Source organism: Carcharhinus amblyrhynchos, chromosome 6, assembly GCF_965287045.1.
Source record: "Carcharhinus amblyrhynchos chromosome 6, sCarAmb.v2.hapA, whole genome shotgun sequence".
Classification (NCBI taxonomy): domain Eukaryota; kingdom Metazoa; phylum Chordata; class Chondrichthyes; order Carcharhiniformes; family Carcharhinidae; genus Carcharhinus; species Carcharhinus amblyrhynchos.
In genome coordinates, this window is record NC_137329.1 from 60,031,378 (window position 1) to 60,049,905 (window position 18,528).

Genomic DNA, 18,528 nt, shown 5'->3' on the forward strand with positions numbered 1-18,528 from the left:
AAAGCTCTCACTGCATTTTTCCAGTTGAGTTTTCACTCTACCGAGGTACAGAGATCTCAGGACAGTGTTAAAGGTCAGAGTGTATCTGGTGAAATTTGTGATGGATTACATCCTTCACTTCATGTTTTTGACTGCTGCTGCTTGTGTCTGTACATTTTCTGCTGGTGTTGATGAAGGTTGCTGGTGTAGGATGAATTGCATTAAGTCTCTCAGTGCCAAGACATATAGACAGTGGGTCAAATTCAGGCCCAGCTTCTCCTCCCTGTCCATCCAATTCCATCAAAGCCTCGGGTCTACTTACATTGGATGAATAGCCCTGTTTCTTACGTTGTCCATCGAGCTGCAATTGGAAAAGTCGGAGGATTGTGCCGAAGGGCAGGATTGTGATTCAATTGTCACCAAGCCTTCAATTCAATTATTTCTGTGATGTCCCCCACAAGGTCCATCGGCAATCACTGATAGATCTCCCTGTGGGGTGCGTTGAGTATGGGTTCGCCTGGTAACAGACAGTGACCTTCCCAACTGTAACTCAATACCTAAGTCTTTTATAAGGCAGGCCCAGGACTGCCACTGTGCCTGCTGTCATTTAGAGCAGTGGTTCCCAACCTGTGTGCCCTGTGCCGTGAAAAAATTAAAAATGATTCAAAATTCATGCAATTAAACTCCTTCTTCAGCTCTGTTTCGGCATCTCTTAAACCCGACCGAATCTTGGGCCTCCCGTGCGTGCGCTGGCTGGGAAGGGGCACGGTGGCACAGTGGTTAGCACTGCTGCCTCACAGAACCAGGGACCTGGGTTCGATTCCCAGCTTGGGTCACTGTGTGTAGAGTTTACATGTTTTGTCCGTGTCTGCATGGGTTTCCTTTGGGTGCTCCAGTTTCTTCCCACAATCCAAAGATGTGAGGGTTAGGTTGATTGGCCATGCTAAATTGCCCCTTGGTGTCAGGGGATTAGCAGAGTAAATACGTGGAGTTATAGAGGCTGGGAAGGATTGCAGTTGGTGCAGACTCGATGGGCTGAATGACCTCCTTTTGCACCTAAGGGATTCTATTCTGTGAGCTACACGTGTGCATGACCTATAGGACTTGGAGCTGAAGACAAAGGCATCATATACCTACACAAAATGTGAAAACTCAAAAAGGATGCAAAACGCTGTGGAAAGTGAGAGAGAGAGACAGGAGATGTTGAAAAAGGTAGGCAAGCAGACAGGGAGAATTTAGAAATAAAGTTCTCAATAAGGAAGTGGCCAGAGAAAATAGGAGGTGTGTCTCAGTATTGTTTCCTAGTATAGAGGTGTGCCATGTCATACAAAAGGTTAGAACCACTGATATAGAGAATCAGTCAACAACCACAATGTTTTAAGGTCAAATTAGAGATATTCTCATTAATGTATCATGACGAGGAATTGGGTGGAGCAAAGCTATTGATGTAAATGATTTTTGTATTAAAATGGAGAACTCTGAACTTTCACCATTAGAAAAATAGTTGAGACATTTAGTCATAATTTATTCCCTGTGCTATCAATGTAGAAAGAAGTCTCACAACACCAAGTTAAAGCCCAACAGGTTTATTTGGTAGCAAAACCCAGTAGCTTTCGGAGCGCTTGCTGCTCCTTTGTCAGGTGAGTGGTATTCTCCCACTGCAGGAGGCTGGTTCCACTTTGCTGCACGCACTTTGGCAGCCTTAAATAGTTTGCTGAGAAATAAACATGATTTTACATACTATTTTTGGAGAGAACTATAGGATAGGGAAATAGACGTGGAAGTTAGATTGGGAAATTGGGTTTAATAAATGATAGAAGAGCAGTGGTGAATGTTTAAAGAAACATTTCATAATTTTCAACAAATCTACACTCTATTGGGGAATCAAAATTCCACTGAGGGATGTATTTAGTTCCCACATCCTTGGGATGTTTGGCATAAACTGATCAACATTGGGTACTCCCGATTATCATTCACATCGAGTTCAATCCAAGTGGAAATGAAATGCTTTCTCAGGCTGGCTTTACACCCAGCTGCCCGTCCTAACTGAGGGTGGTTCATTTACCTGTTTAATGTTGAATTGGGGCCTGAACCTCAGACTGATCCAGTTTTTATTCACCATCCACCCAGACTCGGAGGTCACCTCATGGGAGACGATCATTTCCAGGAACAGCGTATGGAGTTGAGGGTTCTTTCAAAGTCCTTGGGTCTAGCAACATTTGGCCAACCTTGTTTCTGGAGGACATGAGTTAGCTCATAGGACAATTCAGTGACAGGGAATCTGATGAGAATATATGGCAGAGCGGAAAGTTCTGTAAGAGTTGAATGAGGTTCTGAGGAAAGCTCTTGACTTCATGAGATAAATACAAATAGGTATTAATAATAACCGAGTAAAGGAAATTACTGCAGATGCTGGAATCTGAAACCGAAAGAGAAAATGCTGGAATCTCAGCAAGTTTGGCAGCATCTGTAAGGAGAGAAAGGGCTGACATTTCAAGTCCAGATGGTCCTTTGTGAAAGCTCAGTAACTGGGTTAATAATAATCTCTGCCTTTATCTCTCTATCCTTGCTCTCTCTCTTTCTGTCTCTCTTTCTTATTTGTGTCTTCCAAGTTCCTTACACCCAGTATTTCAATTTCTGTTTACTGTGTTTAAAATCTTCTATCCATGCACACTTCACACCAATTTTCCATATTAAACTCTAATGTCCACAATTATAATTGAATATATAAGTGAACCACTCTGCCTCAGGTATTAATAAACTGCAATATCTGTTGGGAACCTGTTGTCTTCCTGCTTTTCCACATGCTCTGTCGAAAATCAGTGCTGTAATTAATATAAAATTGAATAATCTCCTAATCACAAACTGCCATCTTCAAAGCAAATTTGGAAAAGCTAGGTTTCCTCACGTTGTGTGTGCAAAACATGACACTAAACAAAGTTCTTACTGCACTAATCAAAATTAAGATTATGAATTGAGACAAGCTCCCCCACATACTGGGTAAAAATGTTATCATTCCCCATGAGCTGCTGATTAATCAGCTCTTCACAGCATATTTGATGTGTTTGTTCAATAGTCTTCCACAAATCCGCTGACAAAATCTGTGTTGATTGCACTATACAGACAATATTAAATACACACACACACACACACACACACACACACACACACACACACACACACAAAGAATGAACCCCACCATCTGAGGCCACTGTGATGAAACATTTAGTGATTGTAATTGTACAGGAAATAATGTAAATTGAGTGGGTTTTTTGTTGCATCACCACACGACATCGCCTGTTATAAAACATCTCAATGTCCTTCACAATTCTGTCAGACTTCATATGCCAACCTGTTTCTTTACATTTATTTTAATCTGAAGTGATACAAATGAATTTACAAAACAAGTCAGTAATTGAGAATGTACAAAATTCTCCCAATTTTAATATCCCTTTTAGCTCAATTGTTCAGTATTTCCAAATTTGTGGCAATCAGGCTGTTATATACACATACCACAATATATGTGTAATATTAATAAAACAAGTGCAACATCTTTGAAAAATAACTTTAAGGATTGAAATTGTCAGCAACTAAGATAAATATGGGGCAGCACAGCGCCAGGAGCCCAGGTTCAATTCCAGCTTAGGGTCCATGTCTGTGTGGGTTTCCTCCAGGTGCTCCGATTTTCTTCCACAGTCCAAAGATGTACAGGTTAAGTTGATTGGCCATGCTAAATTAACCCTAGTGTCAGAGGGATTAGCAGGGTAAATGTGAGGGCTTATGGAAATAGGACCTTGGTGGGATTGTGGTGATGCAGACTCAATGGGCTGAATGGCCTCCTTCTGCACTGGAGGGACCCTATGGTTTCAATGAATAGATGCACTGTCAGAGCCAAAAGTGTTTTGTGATCCAATTGTTTTGCAAGGTAAGCCTTTTATTCTCTTTATAAAAAGGTGGTGTCAACCTGTTAACTGAAGTATTTTGTTTCTGACTGTGAACTCCAATTTATTTCACACAAATTTTTAGAGGAGTGAGCTGTCTCAATTTTTCAAGAATTGATATACTAGGAGACCTGGTAAAGAAAAGGAATTGATGAATCTCCATTGATTCTGTGCTCTGACTCTTGCCTTGCTTATACTCTGTTACCTATTATTTCTCAATACCATGACTGGACAGGTAATCAATATTTGGGTTATGGCTAGCCTCCTGTAAACTCTCCTTTTATGTCAATTTTGCTGCTAATCAATCCTCATGTGTTCCTAAAAAAGAGTATGCTGAATAAAAATGATTGAGATCCCAGTGCATTCCACCAGCTGCATGGAACGCGTAAGGAGGTTGGAAACTGATGTGGCCCACCTCCATTCTCTGACACAACAGCCCAGCATTATTTAAAGGCCCCTGAATTCTCACTCCCTGCCTCCACCATCTCATGTCCCTTCAGATAGTCACACCACCTCCATGCCCCCTCAAGCTCCCACCCAACTCCACACCACATTAAACTGCCCATGCTCTTCTGTGCCATCTCAGATCACCCATGCTCCCCTCACTTCTTGCCTATCTTCAGTTCAAAGCAATGGCCTCCAGTGACATTATCTGAAACTAGAAGGATGTCCATTTCCAGTTCGAAACACAATGCGCATCAATCACCAAACACCAAGTGCAGAGATCTTTTCAACTTTCAAAAGCAGTTTTTTTTTAAAAGACAGAGCATTCAGATTTAAATCACTGCACAAAACATGACAGCGAATGCTGACAGGACATTTTATTAACTTTCAAAAAATGCATTAGGGTACTTTTGACAATTGAATAAGTACATGACAACAATTACATCATGCTGGCCAGTGTTTGCAGGACAGAGCCCTATTATGAATCACTGCTTTAAAAAAGATTATAGTTGGCCTTCCCAGCTCATGAAAAGGCCACAGGGAAAGGGTGTGGGAATGGGAAGGCACAGAAAAACGGTTTCTCCAACAAACAAAAATGAAGTTAAGCATTGCGCAATCTGATTTTCACAGCCAGTGGGTGAGAAAAATCTGCTTCATCTGTTGGGCAGTCAGTCTCACATCTATGCTGGACAAGCTATTGGAGAACATCGTAAGAGACAAGACAAACTTTCATTTGGAAATATGGGTTAATCAAGGAAAGCCAGTGTAGATTTGTTAAAGCTAAATTGAGTTGAACTAACTTGATCAAATTCCTTGGTGAGATAATAGAAAAGGTAATGTTATGGCACTGGATTTCTTGGAAGACAATTGATAAGAGATTTTATTCAGATGGCAGTTTAGGAAATGAATGGGGAACGTGATTGTATGGATTAAAAAACTGGCTTTGGCTGGAATCTTATCACTGTTCACGCCAGCAGGATTTTCCCATCCTGCCACAGTGAATGGAGATTTGGTTGGATGCCAGATTCCCTGACTTGGCTGCAGTGGGGGCTTGGTGTGAATGGCAGGTGAGATTGTGCCCTTAGTGTCTAAAAATAAAGTATGTTGGTGAATGGATGATTTTTAGATTGGAAGATAGGTACTCCACTGGAAGTAGTCAGAAAGATCAGTTGTAGGTCAATTACTCTGTGCAGGTATTCTGGAAATGATGTGACTTTGCAAAGTGCAGATGAGCAGATAGGCAGTATTGTCTGAACACACACATCCTTAATTGCAGCAGGGCAAGATGATAAGTGGCTTAAAAGGTTATTGGATTTATAAGTAGAGAAATAAAATATAAAAGCAAAGAGATGCTCGAACTTTAGGCCTTAGCTAGAGTATTGTTGCACAGAGGAACAACATCCGTTTGAGGAGAGGCTGGGAAATTTAGCATGGTTCTCCTTGGGACAGAGAAGATTAAGAGATTATTTCCTGAAGGTTCAAGTTGATGAAATGTTTTGATTAGAGTAAATAGAGAAAAAACAGAAACAACAACTCTTTCAAAGATCCAGCACAAATTCAAGGGGCAGAATGGCCTCCTTGTTTGCTGTAACTTTCTATAACACTATGAACTATTGGGTTGGTTAGGCTACTACAGGTATGCAGTGTGATTTGTGCAGGTTGCAATACATATATTTTAGAAATCTATTGTATTGACTATCCTTAGAGAACGATGCCTTTTGGTGCCATGGTCGCATCCCTACCTCTGGGTCAGAAGCTCCGGTTCAAGTCCCACTTTAGGACTTGAGGGTTGTGGAAGGTGTATTCATAACTAGGCAACCAGATTAATTTTCAGCCTGTAAATCCTTCCTGATATCAGGCTGACCAGTTTCCTGTCAGCCATCCTGCAAAAGGCAAGGTCAGCCTGCAACAGTTTGTCAAGCATAATACTTGGCCAAGTATAGTACTCCCACTGGACTGGGAGTCCATGGTTGGCAGCACCCTCAGTGTGTCATAACTGAAGGAGGATATATAGGTGTCATCACATGATGCCTGCGCAGAAAAATACAATTCTTTCCCTTTCCACAATAGTATTAGAAATTTTTTCTTTACTCATTTGTGAGAACGGGCATCGCTGGCTGGTGTTTATTGCCCTGAGTGGCTTGTCAGGCCATCTCAGAGCGCTGTTGAGAGTTAACATTTCTGTGGCTCTGGAGTCATAAGTAGGCCAGACCAGGTAAGGATGACAGATTTCCTTCCCTAAAGGACATTAGTGAACCAGATGGGTTTTTCCAACAATGTTTTCATGATCATCAGTAGATTCTTAATTCCAGATATTTTTTATTGAATTTAAATTCCACCATCTGCCGTGGCAGGATTCGAACCTGAGTCCCCAGAAGATTAGTTGAGTTTCTAAATTAATAGTCTAGTGATAATACCACTAAGCCATCGTGTTCCCAATGAAAAGGAAGTAAAAGAGAGAAAGCATTTCCTTTACAATGGTTGTATGACTTTTCTGCTGGTTTGCTCATGACCATGGTCTGCAGATTAACCTTTCCTTCCGGGAGATCCCAGGACAGACCCTGTTGGGTTGGCAGCCCGTAATTAGGTGTTGATGATCATTGATGTTAGGAATTATCTGCTGACAGTGAGTCAAATTGGTGACTGTCCCTCCCACCCACCCTGTGTTACCCTGCGTTGTGCGTTACTGCCCATCCTCTTTGCAGTATTAGACTGCACCTTTCTGCCGCGGCTCATTGAGAGGCAATCCCACAGCAAGCCATTCCAGTGCACCATCGTTACCTTGCTTGTAACGCTTTATTCACTGCTCCACTCTGTGGATGCATCTGTTGTGGGAGTGCAGGAGATATATTTTAGGATCTGGAAAATTAATGACAGTTACTTTTTATAGTGTCAGACTATTATTGATCTTGTCTCTATTGGAGGGGCGTAACCCATGTTATCAATATGAAAGTATTGTGTAGAATTCTGCTCTTCCATTATGCATTTAACTCTTGTCTGTTGCTGCTATCCAGAATATTACTGTTGACATTAACTTCACAGAATTGTTACAGTGCAAAGGGGGCCATTTGACCAATCGTGTCTGCACCGGAATCTCATGGTCACACTCTGCAAACCCACCTGATCACCTGACTCTACCCTACCCTACCCCACCCGATCCAACTACACCCCTTATCCAACTACCCCCTCAATCTGACTACTGCTGTGTTAGTTTGACCCTTCAAGTGGTAGGGGGGAGGTGGGGGCACCTGGCAGTGTGGCCCTTGAAATGCCGGGGGGGGTGAGGGGGGGGGAAGTGAGTGTGTTCCAAGGGCCACATGATCAGTGAGGACACTATGGATCACCCCAGCAAACAGCTGAGCCAATCAGCAAGAGGAAGTAGTCTAGGGTAGAGGAGGGACTGGCGGTTGGAGCCCTGGGCTGGAACTTTACAGCCATACCCGCCCCAATTCTAAGGTGGACGAGACTCGCGGTACGGAAACTTTCTGTTGGCTTCCGGGGGGATTTTATGAGTCTTACCCAGTGAGGCCGTAAAATCCCAGCCCAGAAGTCCAGAGGAGCAGTCACACTTGTAGTCTAGTCTTACCTTGTTGTACGTGTATATAATTAGTCTGTTGGCTATAAAGCATTTATAGTTAAAGTTTCATCAATTCACTCTCAATCTATTACACCCCGACCACCTAAATACACTCTCCAACCCAGCACCCCACCTAACCGCTTCACCCACCTAGCCATTCACTCAGCCTTTCACTGACCTGCACTCATTCATTCAAAGGCTCAGACCTTGAAAAATGTGCTTGAATACATCAGCGATGGCCATAAAAAGGGTGATGGTGGGGTGGGGAGGTGGTATCCTCTCCTTCTCGCAATATTGGACATACCAGCAAGGCACACACTGACCATTTCTTCTTCAGTCAGGATTGGAAGATGCTGGAGGAAATGGTCAGTACCATTGGCTCACTACAAGCTTTGTGGGCACTGCCCAAATTGTAGCCCATGTTCCTCTCAGGCCTGCTGTGTATTTGCAACATTTTCTGTTTTTGGTACGCATGTTGGAAAATAGATAACTCAGCCAAGATTGAGTATCTAATTTTAGTGTTTGTTTTGAAAAGGACCTGTGAACTCTTCATTTTATTCTGTTTGACAACATCATTCTGAACATCTCAGCAGTGAGTTCTGATTAGAAGGGGAACTGGCTCACTGAGCTCAGGGAAGTCAAATAGACAGTCGGGCACAGCACAGGCACTCACTGGTGTCCTCCTCCTCACTCCCCCGCTGTGTCTCCTAATCACTTGCTTTCTTGCACAAACACGACCCTCTTATAACATTGGGCTGAGTTTGATGGCCTCGCCATGGAGGGCGTGGGGCTGGAAAATGTAGCATGCTGTTTTAAAGCCCATTTCTGGAAGCAGAAAATCCCAATGAGCTAAAATTCCACCCATTGTGAGCCAGGATTGACTGTTTTGTAAAAAGGACAGTTATACCATATTGGAGAACAACTGAATAAGTCAAATTATGTTTCCTATTAAGTGGGACTCTGGGGTTGACACTGCTGCTCCCATTGATTTCCACATCTGTTTTCATTTGTGCAAAAGCAGTAAACGGGTAGACTTTTATTTTGATATTTTATTGAGGTATGACATTGTGGATAAGCTGTATTGTGATAGTAGATAGTAGGTAGTAACCCAAATCATAGAGTCCCTACAGTGCAGAAGGAGACCATTTAGCCCATCGATTCTGCACCAACTCTTTGAAAGAGCATCTTGACCTGTGCAGCCCCCCATTCCATATCCCAATAACCCCACACATTTGACCCACTAATCCCCTAACCTACACATCTTGGGACATTAAGGGCAACTTAACCTGGCCAATTCTCCTAATCTGCACATCTTTGGACTGTGGGAGGAAACTGGAGCACCCAGAGGAAACCCATGCAGACACGGGGAGAACGTGTAAACTCCATGCAGTCACCCAAAGCTGGATTTGATCCAGGTTCCCTGGCATTGTGAGGCAGCAGTGCTAACCACTGTGTCACCATGCCACCCCCATTCTCCTTTCATTAGGGTTTGGGGGTGATGGGGGGAATCTAGAAAAAGAGAGTACTAGCTCTATTTGACACCAGCCTGAATATTTGTAATGGTAAAGCACATTTCGGACACTTAGCCCTTCTTTCACTCTCTGAATAGCTTTGTAATCTCCAGTCTCTGCGGAGGTCAGAAAGAGAACTGGAGTTTGTTTTCCTATAGTTTTTTTCTTTGACACTCTTTTCACAAAATTGGACCTTCAAAACAAAAACAGAAGCTATTTTGAATCTTTGACCAATGAGTCAATATAGTCTACCTATGTGTGTAGGAAATCCCACATCTCCCTCCCCACCCCCCCCAGCATTCTCTAACTCAGTTGCAAGGATCTGGAATGTGCCAGCCTGAGGCATGTCTTAGAATTCTATGTGCAGTCTTTTCCCCATGACTAAAAAAAAGAATTCCTGTTAATGTCAGTCTGTTTTGTTTTACAACAATTTATGAATTCTCACCACGTTTTTGTGGATGTGTCAGAGATGGCAAAGTCACTGACCATGTGTGCATTGCAGAACTCTGCACTATTTGAATTAAAGCCTTCCGAAAGCTGAAATCCTTATTGTTCATTTGCTACACACAGCAACACATATTTTTCATATTGGTTGATATATTTTTAGGATTTAAAACAAAACGTGCCAACAATATTGGCGGGTTGCAGTCACAGCACTTACATTTGCGGATCTTGTGAGATCATTAAATCTCCTTTCTATGTCATCATAGAATCCCTACTGTGCAGAAGAAGGCCATTCAGCCCATTGACTCAGCTCCAACTCTCCGACAGAGCATCTTACCTGGCTTAACTCCCGACCCATTCCCATAACCCCATGCATTTACCCTACCTATCGCTGAAAGTTACTCATCCTTTGGATGCTAAGGGGTAATTTAGCATGGCCAGTCTATCTAACCTGCGCATATTGACAAGGCATTATAGGAGTTTGGGATTTATCACTCACTTTCTGCACCAGCCCTTTTCACACTGCTTGAGTTGTATGTTGACAGGTCTGTTGCTAGAAACTCAAACAAGGCCTCTTGAATTCGAACAAGACCTATTCACTGCACAGGACCTTCAACCAATGCTATACATTAGATACATCGATGATATTTTCTTCCTTTGGACTCATGGTGAACAATCACTGAAACAACTATATGATGACATCAACAAGTTCCATCCCACCATCAGACTCACCATGGTCTACTCTCCGGAATCGGTTGCATTTTTGGACACATGCATCTCCATCAAGGACGGTCACCTCAGCACCTCACTGTACCGCAAGCCCACAGATAACCTCACGATGCTCCACTTCTCCAGCTTCCACCCTAAACACTTTAAAGAAGCCATCCCCTATGGACAAGCCCTCCATATATACAGGATCTGCTCAGATGAGGAGGATCACACAGACACCTCCAGACACTGAAAGATGGCCTCATAACAACAGGATATGGTGCTCAACTCTTCGATCGACAGTTCCGATGTGCCACAGTGAAAAACCACATCGACCGCCTCAGAAGACAAACATGGGACACGGTGGACAGAGTACCCTTCGTCGTCCAGTACTTCCCGGAGCGGAGAAGCTGCAACATCTTCTCCGGAGCCTTCAACGTGTCATTGATGAAGACGGACATCTCGCCAAGGCCATCCCCGCATCCCCACTTCTTGCCTTCAAATGACCGCACAACCTCAAACAGACCATTGTCCGCAGCAAACTAACCAGCCTTCAGGAGAACAGTGACCGCGACATCATACAACCCTACCACAGCAACCTCTGCAAGACATGCCGGATCATCGACATGGATGCCATCGTCTCACGTGAGAACACCATCCACCAGGTACATGGTACATATTCTTGCAACCTTATCAGGTTGTCTACCTGATACGCTTCAGGAAAGGATGTACCGAGGCATGGTACATTGGGGAGACCACACAGACGCTACGACAACGGATGAATGAACATCGCTCGACAATCACCAGGCAAGATTGTTCCCTTCCTGTTGGGGTACACTTCAGCGGTCACGAGTATTCGGCCTCTGATCTTCAGTTAAGTGTTCTCCAAAGCGGCCTTCACGACACACAACAGCACAGAGTCACTGAACAGAGACTGATAGTCAAGTCCCACACACATGAGGGCGGCTCAACCAGGATCTTGGGTTCATGTCGCACCATCTGTAATCCCCACAACTTACCTGGGCTTGCAAAATCTCACTAACTGTTCTGGCTGGAGACAATACACATCTCTTTAACTTGTGCTTAACGCTCTCTCCACTCACATTGTCTGTACCTTTTAAGACTTGATTACACTCCAGCCACTATTTTGTAAATTGAGTTTGTGTATGTGTTTCCCCTTTTTGTAAACAGAGTTCCCACTCACCTGATGAAGGGGCAGTGCTCCGAAAGCTTGTGGCTTGTGCTACCAAATAAACCTGTTATACTTTAACTTGGTGTTGTGAGACTTCTTACTGTATTAGAACCACCCCCCCCCCACATTGGTACAATCTTGTAAGAAGAATATTTATAACATTGCAGTATTTGCTGCTTGTTCCTGTTTTGTCTTTTTCTGTCGTGGTTACACTTTTAAGAGTTGTTCAGCTGTAAATGCTGCAGCTGCATCCTCAGGCATTTCCTCTGTCCCACTCCCCGGTCTCCCAAGTGTGATGTGCCAACTTGTTCTGCTGAATTCTACTGAGCTCACCCCATAACTCACTGGCAGTGCATTGAGGAATTTCAAGCTTGGGAGCTCCCCTTTTCAACAGTGGGAAGTTTGGGATTTTTCGATACTGGCTGGTCTCAAACCTTCAGTGAACCCCAGATAGTCCTCATCTTTGGCCCCAACTTGATTGGTAGTCCTTTAGTTTGGCACACAATGGCAGATGCTAAAGTTTAGCAAAATGAGTTTGGTGGAATGTGTGGTTTGACTGGCTGTAGACTGAATTTTTGTGGATGTGACCAGACTTTAGCAGCTGTTAGATTTTATATGAGCTACATGGAGACAGGATCATTGATTGGAGGCAGGAAGCATTTAAAACAAAATTAAAACAGTTTTCCCTCCTCCATAGTTCATCATGAAATTCTGTAGCACAAATTTTAAAAAGTTTATTCATTAATATCACAAGTCGGCTTACATTAACACCGCAATGAAGTCACTGTGAAAATCCCCTAGTCACCACACTACCAGCACCTGTTTGGGTACACTGAGTAAGAATTGAGCATGGCTAAAGCACCTAACCAGTACATCTTTCATGTCAGCTTGCTCCTGCCCCCAGAACACTTTTCTCCATATCTTGATTCCATTCACTCTCCCTTGTTCAGTCTCTTCCTGTCTACACTCCCAATTCCATTGATGCCCTACACCATATCAACAATTTCCAGTTTCCTGACCCTAACTACCTCCTCTTTGGACATCCAACCCCTCTACACCTCCATCCCCCATCAGGAGGGTCTGAGGGTTATCTGAACCTTCCTTGAATAGAGGCTAGAAAAGCCCATCCACCATTACTCTTCTCCTCCTGGCTAAATGTAGTCTCTCTCTCTCAACAATTTCTTCATTAACATTTTGATTTGATTTAATCGGATTGGATTTGATTTATTATTGTTATAAGTATTAATATATAATGAAAAGTATTGTTTCTTGCATGCTACACAGACAAATCACACTGTTCATAGAGAAGGGAAGGAGAGAGTGCAGAATGTAACATTACAGTCATAGCTAGGGTGTAGAGAAAGATCAACGTAATGCGAGGTAAGTTAATTCAAAAGTCCGATGGCAGCAGGGAAGAAGCTGTTCTTGAGTCGGCTGGTACGTGACCGCAGACTTTTGCATCTTTTTCCCGATGGAAGAAGGTGGAAGAGAGAATGGCCAGGATTCGTGGGATCCTTAATTATGCTGGTTGTTTTTCTGAGGCAGTGAGAAGTGTAGACAGAGTCTATGGATGGGAGGCTGGTTTGTGTGATGAACTGGGCTTCATTCACAACCTTTTGTAGTTTATTGTGGTCTTGGACAGAGCAGGAGCCATACCAAGCTGTGATACAACCAGAAAGATTGCTTTCCATGGTGCATCTGTAAAAGTTGGTGAGTATTGTAGCAGACATGCCAAATTTCCTTAATCTGAGAAAGTAGAGATGTTGGTGGACTTTCTTAACTATAGCGTTGGAATGGGCAGGTTGTTGGGACCTGGATACCTAAAAACTTGAAGTTCTTGACTATTTCTATTTCATCACCATTGATGCCGACAGGGGCATGTTCTCTTCTACTCTTCCTGAAGTCGATGACTATCTACATGTTTTGTTGACATTGATGGAGAGATCATTGTTGTCACACCAGTTCACCAGATTCTCTATCTTATTCCTGTATTCCTTCTCTCACTTCCTGCAGATAAGTGGTGAGGTTATGGGTACTCACATGGGTCCCAGTTATGCTTGTCTTTTTGTGGGTTATGTGAAATATTCCTTGTTCCTTTCCTATTCAGGCCCACTCGCAGAACCCTTTTCCCCATTGCATCAACGACAGTTGGCAGGATTTAATGGCCTCGCTCAACCCGAGACCGGGAACTCCCACCCGAGATCAATAGACATTTTCATTATCTGCCGTCCACCTCTCTGATTCCATGGTGGGTGGGGTGGTAAAATTCAGCAGGTATCAGTGCCGCTTCATGCTCTCACCTAGATGTGGAAAAAAATCTTGCTTCAAATCTCCACTCCTCTCTCACCTTCACCTGGTCCATCTCTGATATTTCCCTCCCGTCCCTTGACATCCCTGTCTCTATTTCTGCTGGTATACTGACCACCAATGTGCATTACAAACCCACTGACTCTCACAGCTCCCTTGGTGACAGCTGCTCACACCCCATTTGCAGGAAGGACCCCATCCCATTCTCCCAGTTTCTACACCTCCATCATATCTGTTCTGATGATGCCACCTTCAACATGTCTGCCTTTTTCCTCAACCCCCCTCCACCTTCCTCACACTACCCTCCTCAACCCCACTCCCCTACTTTCCCCCAACCCCTTGTGATTGATTGTGACCCAAGAGAGGCAGTGGCATAATGCTATTTTCCATTGGCTATTAATTCAGAAACCCAATGTAATGCTCTGGGAACCCGGATTCAAATCCCACCACCACAGCTGGGGAAATTTGAATTCAATAAAAATCTGGGTCAATTGTCAGTAAAAACCTATTTGGTTCATTAATATCCTTTCAGGTAAGAAATCTGCTGTGATCACCTAGTCTGGCCTACTCGTGACTCCAGATCACAGCCACGCTCTCTGAAATAGCCTAGCAAGCCACTCAGTTCATGGACAATTAGGGATGGACAATAAATGCGGCCCAGTGATGCCCCCATCCCATGAATGAAGTAAAAACAATCCAACCCATTCCCAACACCTCTGCCCTCACCCCGCCCTCCCAGAACCATGACATTGTTGCCCTTGTCCCCACTTTTCACCCCACTAGCCTCTGCATTCAAAATATCCCCCATTTCCACACTTATTCAGCATGCTGCCACCATAGAACACATCTATCCCTCACCCTTCCCAGCATCCTGCAGGGACCATTTCCTCTGTGACATACTAACCTACCGCTCCATTGTCCCCAACTCCTTTCCATGGCATCTTCTCCTGCAACCGCAGTAGGTACACAACATCCCCTTTAAAGGGCGTACTTTCAGTTTAAGTTTAGATTTATAAGTTTAATTTTATTCATGTTACAAGTAGGCTTACATTAACACTGCAATGAAGTTACTGTAAAAATCCCCTAGGTGCACACTTCAGTGCCTGTTCAGGTAGACTGAGGGAGCATTTAGCATGGTCAATGCACCTACTAGCACATCTTTCAGAATGTGGGAGGAAACTGGAGCACCTGGAGGAAGCCCGTGCAGACACAGTGAGAACGTGCAGGCTCCACACAGACAGTGATCCAAGCCAGGAATTGAACCTGGTTTCTGGCACCTTCTTCATCAGACTGAGTGACTGCTTTCTGAAACACCTTCACACCATCTCCAAGCATGTCACCAACCTTCCTGACACTTGCCATTTCAGCTCAGCATCTTGTTCTCATGTCCACATGCCTTTCCTTGATCTGCTGCAGTGCTCCAGCAACACAAACTGGAGGACCAATACCTCATCTTCCCATTAGGCACACTACTGCCCTCAGGATTCAACACTGAGTTTAAAATTTTAGACTGTCACCTTTCCCCTCCATCTTGACCTCTTTTATTCAAAAATGTTTTGTCTCAATGCAAAACTCTACAGGAACTTTGCTGTGTGTCACTTGAAGAATTCACATCACAAACCGAGGGTTTGGGGAACACTCCACAGCCAATGACAAACATGAGAACAGCTCTGTATGCAGGCAAACAGCAAGAGCATAAAGGAGTTCACATTTACCTCTCTCTCCTGGACATAGTGCCAGTTCTGTAGATTGATGGAAGTATCTACAAGTGAGCTTCTTTCCCAATGTTACACTGGTGTCAATATTTACAATGTGTATATTTAGTAACTATAGCATAATGTGCTTAATAACGGTTAATTGAAGGATCACCATCCAACTTCTTTTATTTACTTACATTTACATGAGTACTCAAAGTCTAAATACCTTGGTTTAATATGCTTTCCGAAAGCATGTGCATTTTAGAAATTGCATTGCTCTTGTTGGCATTTAATCAATTTTCAAAGTTTCTCTTTTTGAACTATAACAAAAACAACTCACAACTGATTCTTTTATCAGAATAAAGTGATGAAAAAGTTTTCACTGTCCATTTCAATTGCTGATAAACAGATGAAATATTAAACTAACTAAAATGCTATTGACTTGGTGGGATAATGGAGCAGATCATCTGTGGTCAGACTGCAGCTTTTGACTTCTACTAACAGACAAGTGTTGTGGAAAAAATATCCAGTGGAAGACCAGGCTTTTGAATGAGTCTAAGGTCAGAATATTACAGCTGTTCACGCTGGTGGGATTTTCCTGTCCCGCTGCAGTGAGCCGAGATCAGGCTGGGCACCAAATTTTCCAACTACGCTGCTGTGGGAACATGGTGTGAACAGGCAGTAAGATCATGCCCTAAGTCTTCAAATAAAATCTCCAATGAAGTTTAAAAGGATGGAAAAGTATCCATCAAAATTGAGACAAGCAGAGGATGAAAATATCTGTATCCATTCTAATATTTAATATATCCACAATCCCGAATCCCATTCCTCTGGAGAGAAAACAGGTGTTTATTTATCAGTATGGAACAACTTCTCGAGTTTATATGTGACTAGTTCTAGCCTCAAAATGACATAACAAGGACTATTTATTTGTAAGATGAATGCGATATGCCGTATTTTTAAAATATAAACTCTTGTTACAGTCAAAGATTTCAAGAGTACAGTTTGCAGCATCTCAGTGTTAACTCAAATGGATTGAACTTGGGCTCTGAACGAATGATGCTTTGTCACTTTTCAAAACAACATGTTGTTCATGTTTTCCCTTGTTTTCAAACGACTTCTGTTTTTGACCCAATTGAGCAGAGATTTCTCGAGAGGCTGAATGGGTAACAAACCCAGCTTTAATGTCACCAAGTTAAACAGACTTGGAGTCCCTGGTTTTATCCCTGATCCATGTTGAGTTTGATGGCTTGGATCAGAGCATCAGATGAGGTGTTACAATTCAACATAGAGCTCTGTGACATAGAAGGGAAGAATATGTCACTTGTCTCTCCTTTTTGCAGCCTCTGCTGGAAAGGTCTGGGAGGAAGATCAGGACAGGATCAGACTGCACTTTGATTACTCACACACCCAGCGAATGGGTGGCAGAAAACCTGGTCTATTATCACAGATAGAGGTATCAAAGGATAAAGTGGGAAAAAGAAGAGGCCATTCAACCCCTCAAACCTCCTCTGCTATCTAGCTATTACATTATTATCTGCACTCAAACCCATGTTCCCACCTTTGCTCAAAATCAGTTGATGCCCTTATCCAACCAGACAATGAAAGGGATCAAGGAATATGAAGGGGAAGGCGGGATCAGCCATGATCAATAGGCTCGAGGGGCTGAATGGCCTACTCCTGCTTCTATTTTCTATGTTCCTTAACGTTTTGATTGTCCCAGCACCAGAGAGAGAGAGAGAGCTCTACATTCCCATGGAACCTACGCTCACCTGGAATTTTCAGATGATGTCCTCTTGTTCTGGATTCCCTCACCAGAGGAAACATTGCCTTCATGTCTACCTGACTGGATACATTTTAAACTGTGGCTGTGACCCAGTGAGAATCTTCTGGAGAAGAAATGACAAAAAAAAACATTGGGACAAAGGAGGAGTCAGTAATATTTGGATTTTTGTGACATTGTGTTTTTTATAGGGGGTGTTCCTCCCTTACACTAGTGGTAAAAATGACAAGATTGAAAACACCCACACACCTCACCTCCATCTATAACATTTTAATCAAATTTCAGTGGAGCAAATAAAATTGATTTCCAGGCATCCTTGCTGTAAAAATGTGAGATGAGAAATGTCTTGTTGCTCATGCAGGAGAAACACACTAATTTCATATCACAAACCTTAAGATAAGGCCATTAAGCCCACCTTCATTCCATTCATTCAGAAAGTTCCTGCATACATAGATATCTGATCTATGTATTGCTTATACTTTGTTATAGCATAATAGAACAGTACCAAAGGAGACCATTCTATCCATTGAATCCATCCTGGTTCTCTTGAAAAAAGATTTACCACTTGGATGCCACCTTCCAAGACCCAATAGCCCGCTCAATGCTATATCATCATAACAGTAATAGGTTATGCTCCATGCTTTTGATTTGAATAAACAATACAGCACGTTATTAATCATCTGTTGAAGTTCTTCTATAAAGTATATTTTTTTAAAGCCAAAGTACCCTTTAATAAGACCATAATATATAACGATAAGCATAATAGCGGAAGGGAATTTCCTCACTAGTGCTGTATTCAAATGATAATTGTTATCTGCTTCCTCAGTATAATGGTAATTCAGTGGATTTGTATTGAGATAAAGCATAGTGTGTACTGCGCCTTGCCCAAAATAGCCATCATTAAAAAAAGGAAGCAAATTACAACCAACAAAGTATTTTTGAAGT

The 18,528-nt window shown here is 42.8% G+C and overlaps 1 protein-coding gene across 1 annotated transcript in view; it reads left to right on the forward strand.

Annotated features, from left to right (window-relative positions):
* LOC145344475 (tumor protein p53-inducible protein 11-like) overlaps nucleotides 1-18,528 on the forward strand; it is a 134,860-nt gene that overhangs the window by 54,530 nt on the left and 61,802 nt on the right. The gene's annotated exons all lie outside the window — the stretch shown is intronic.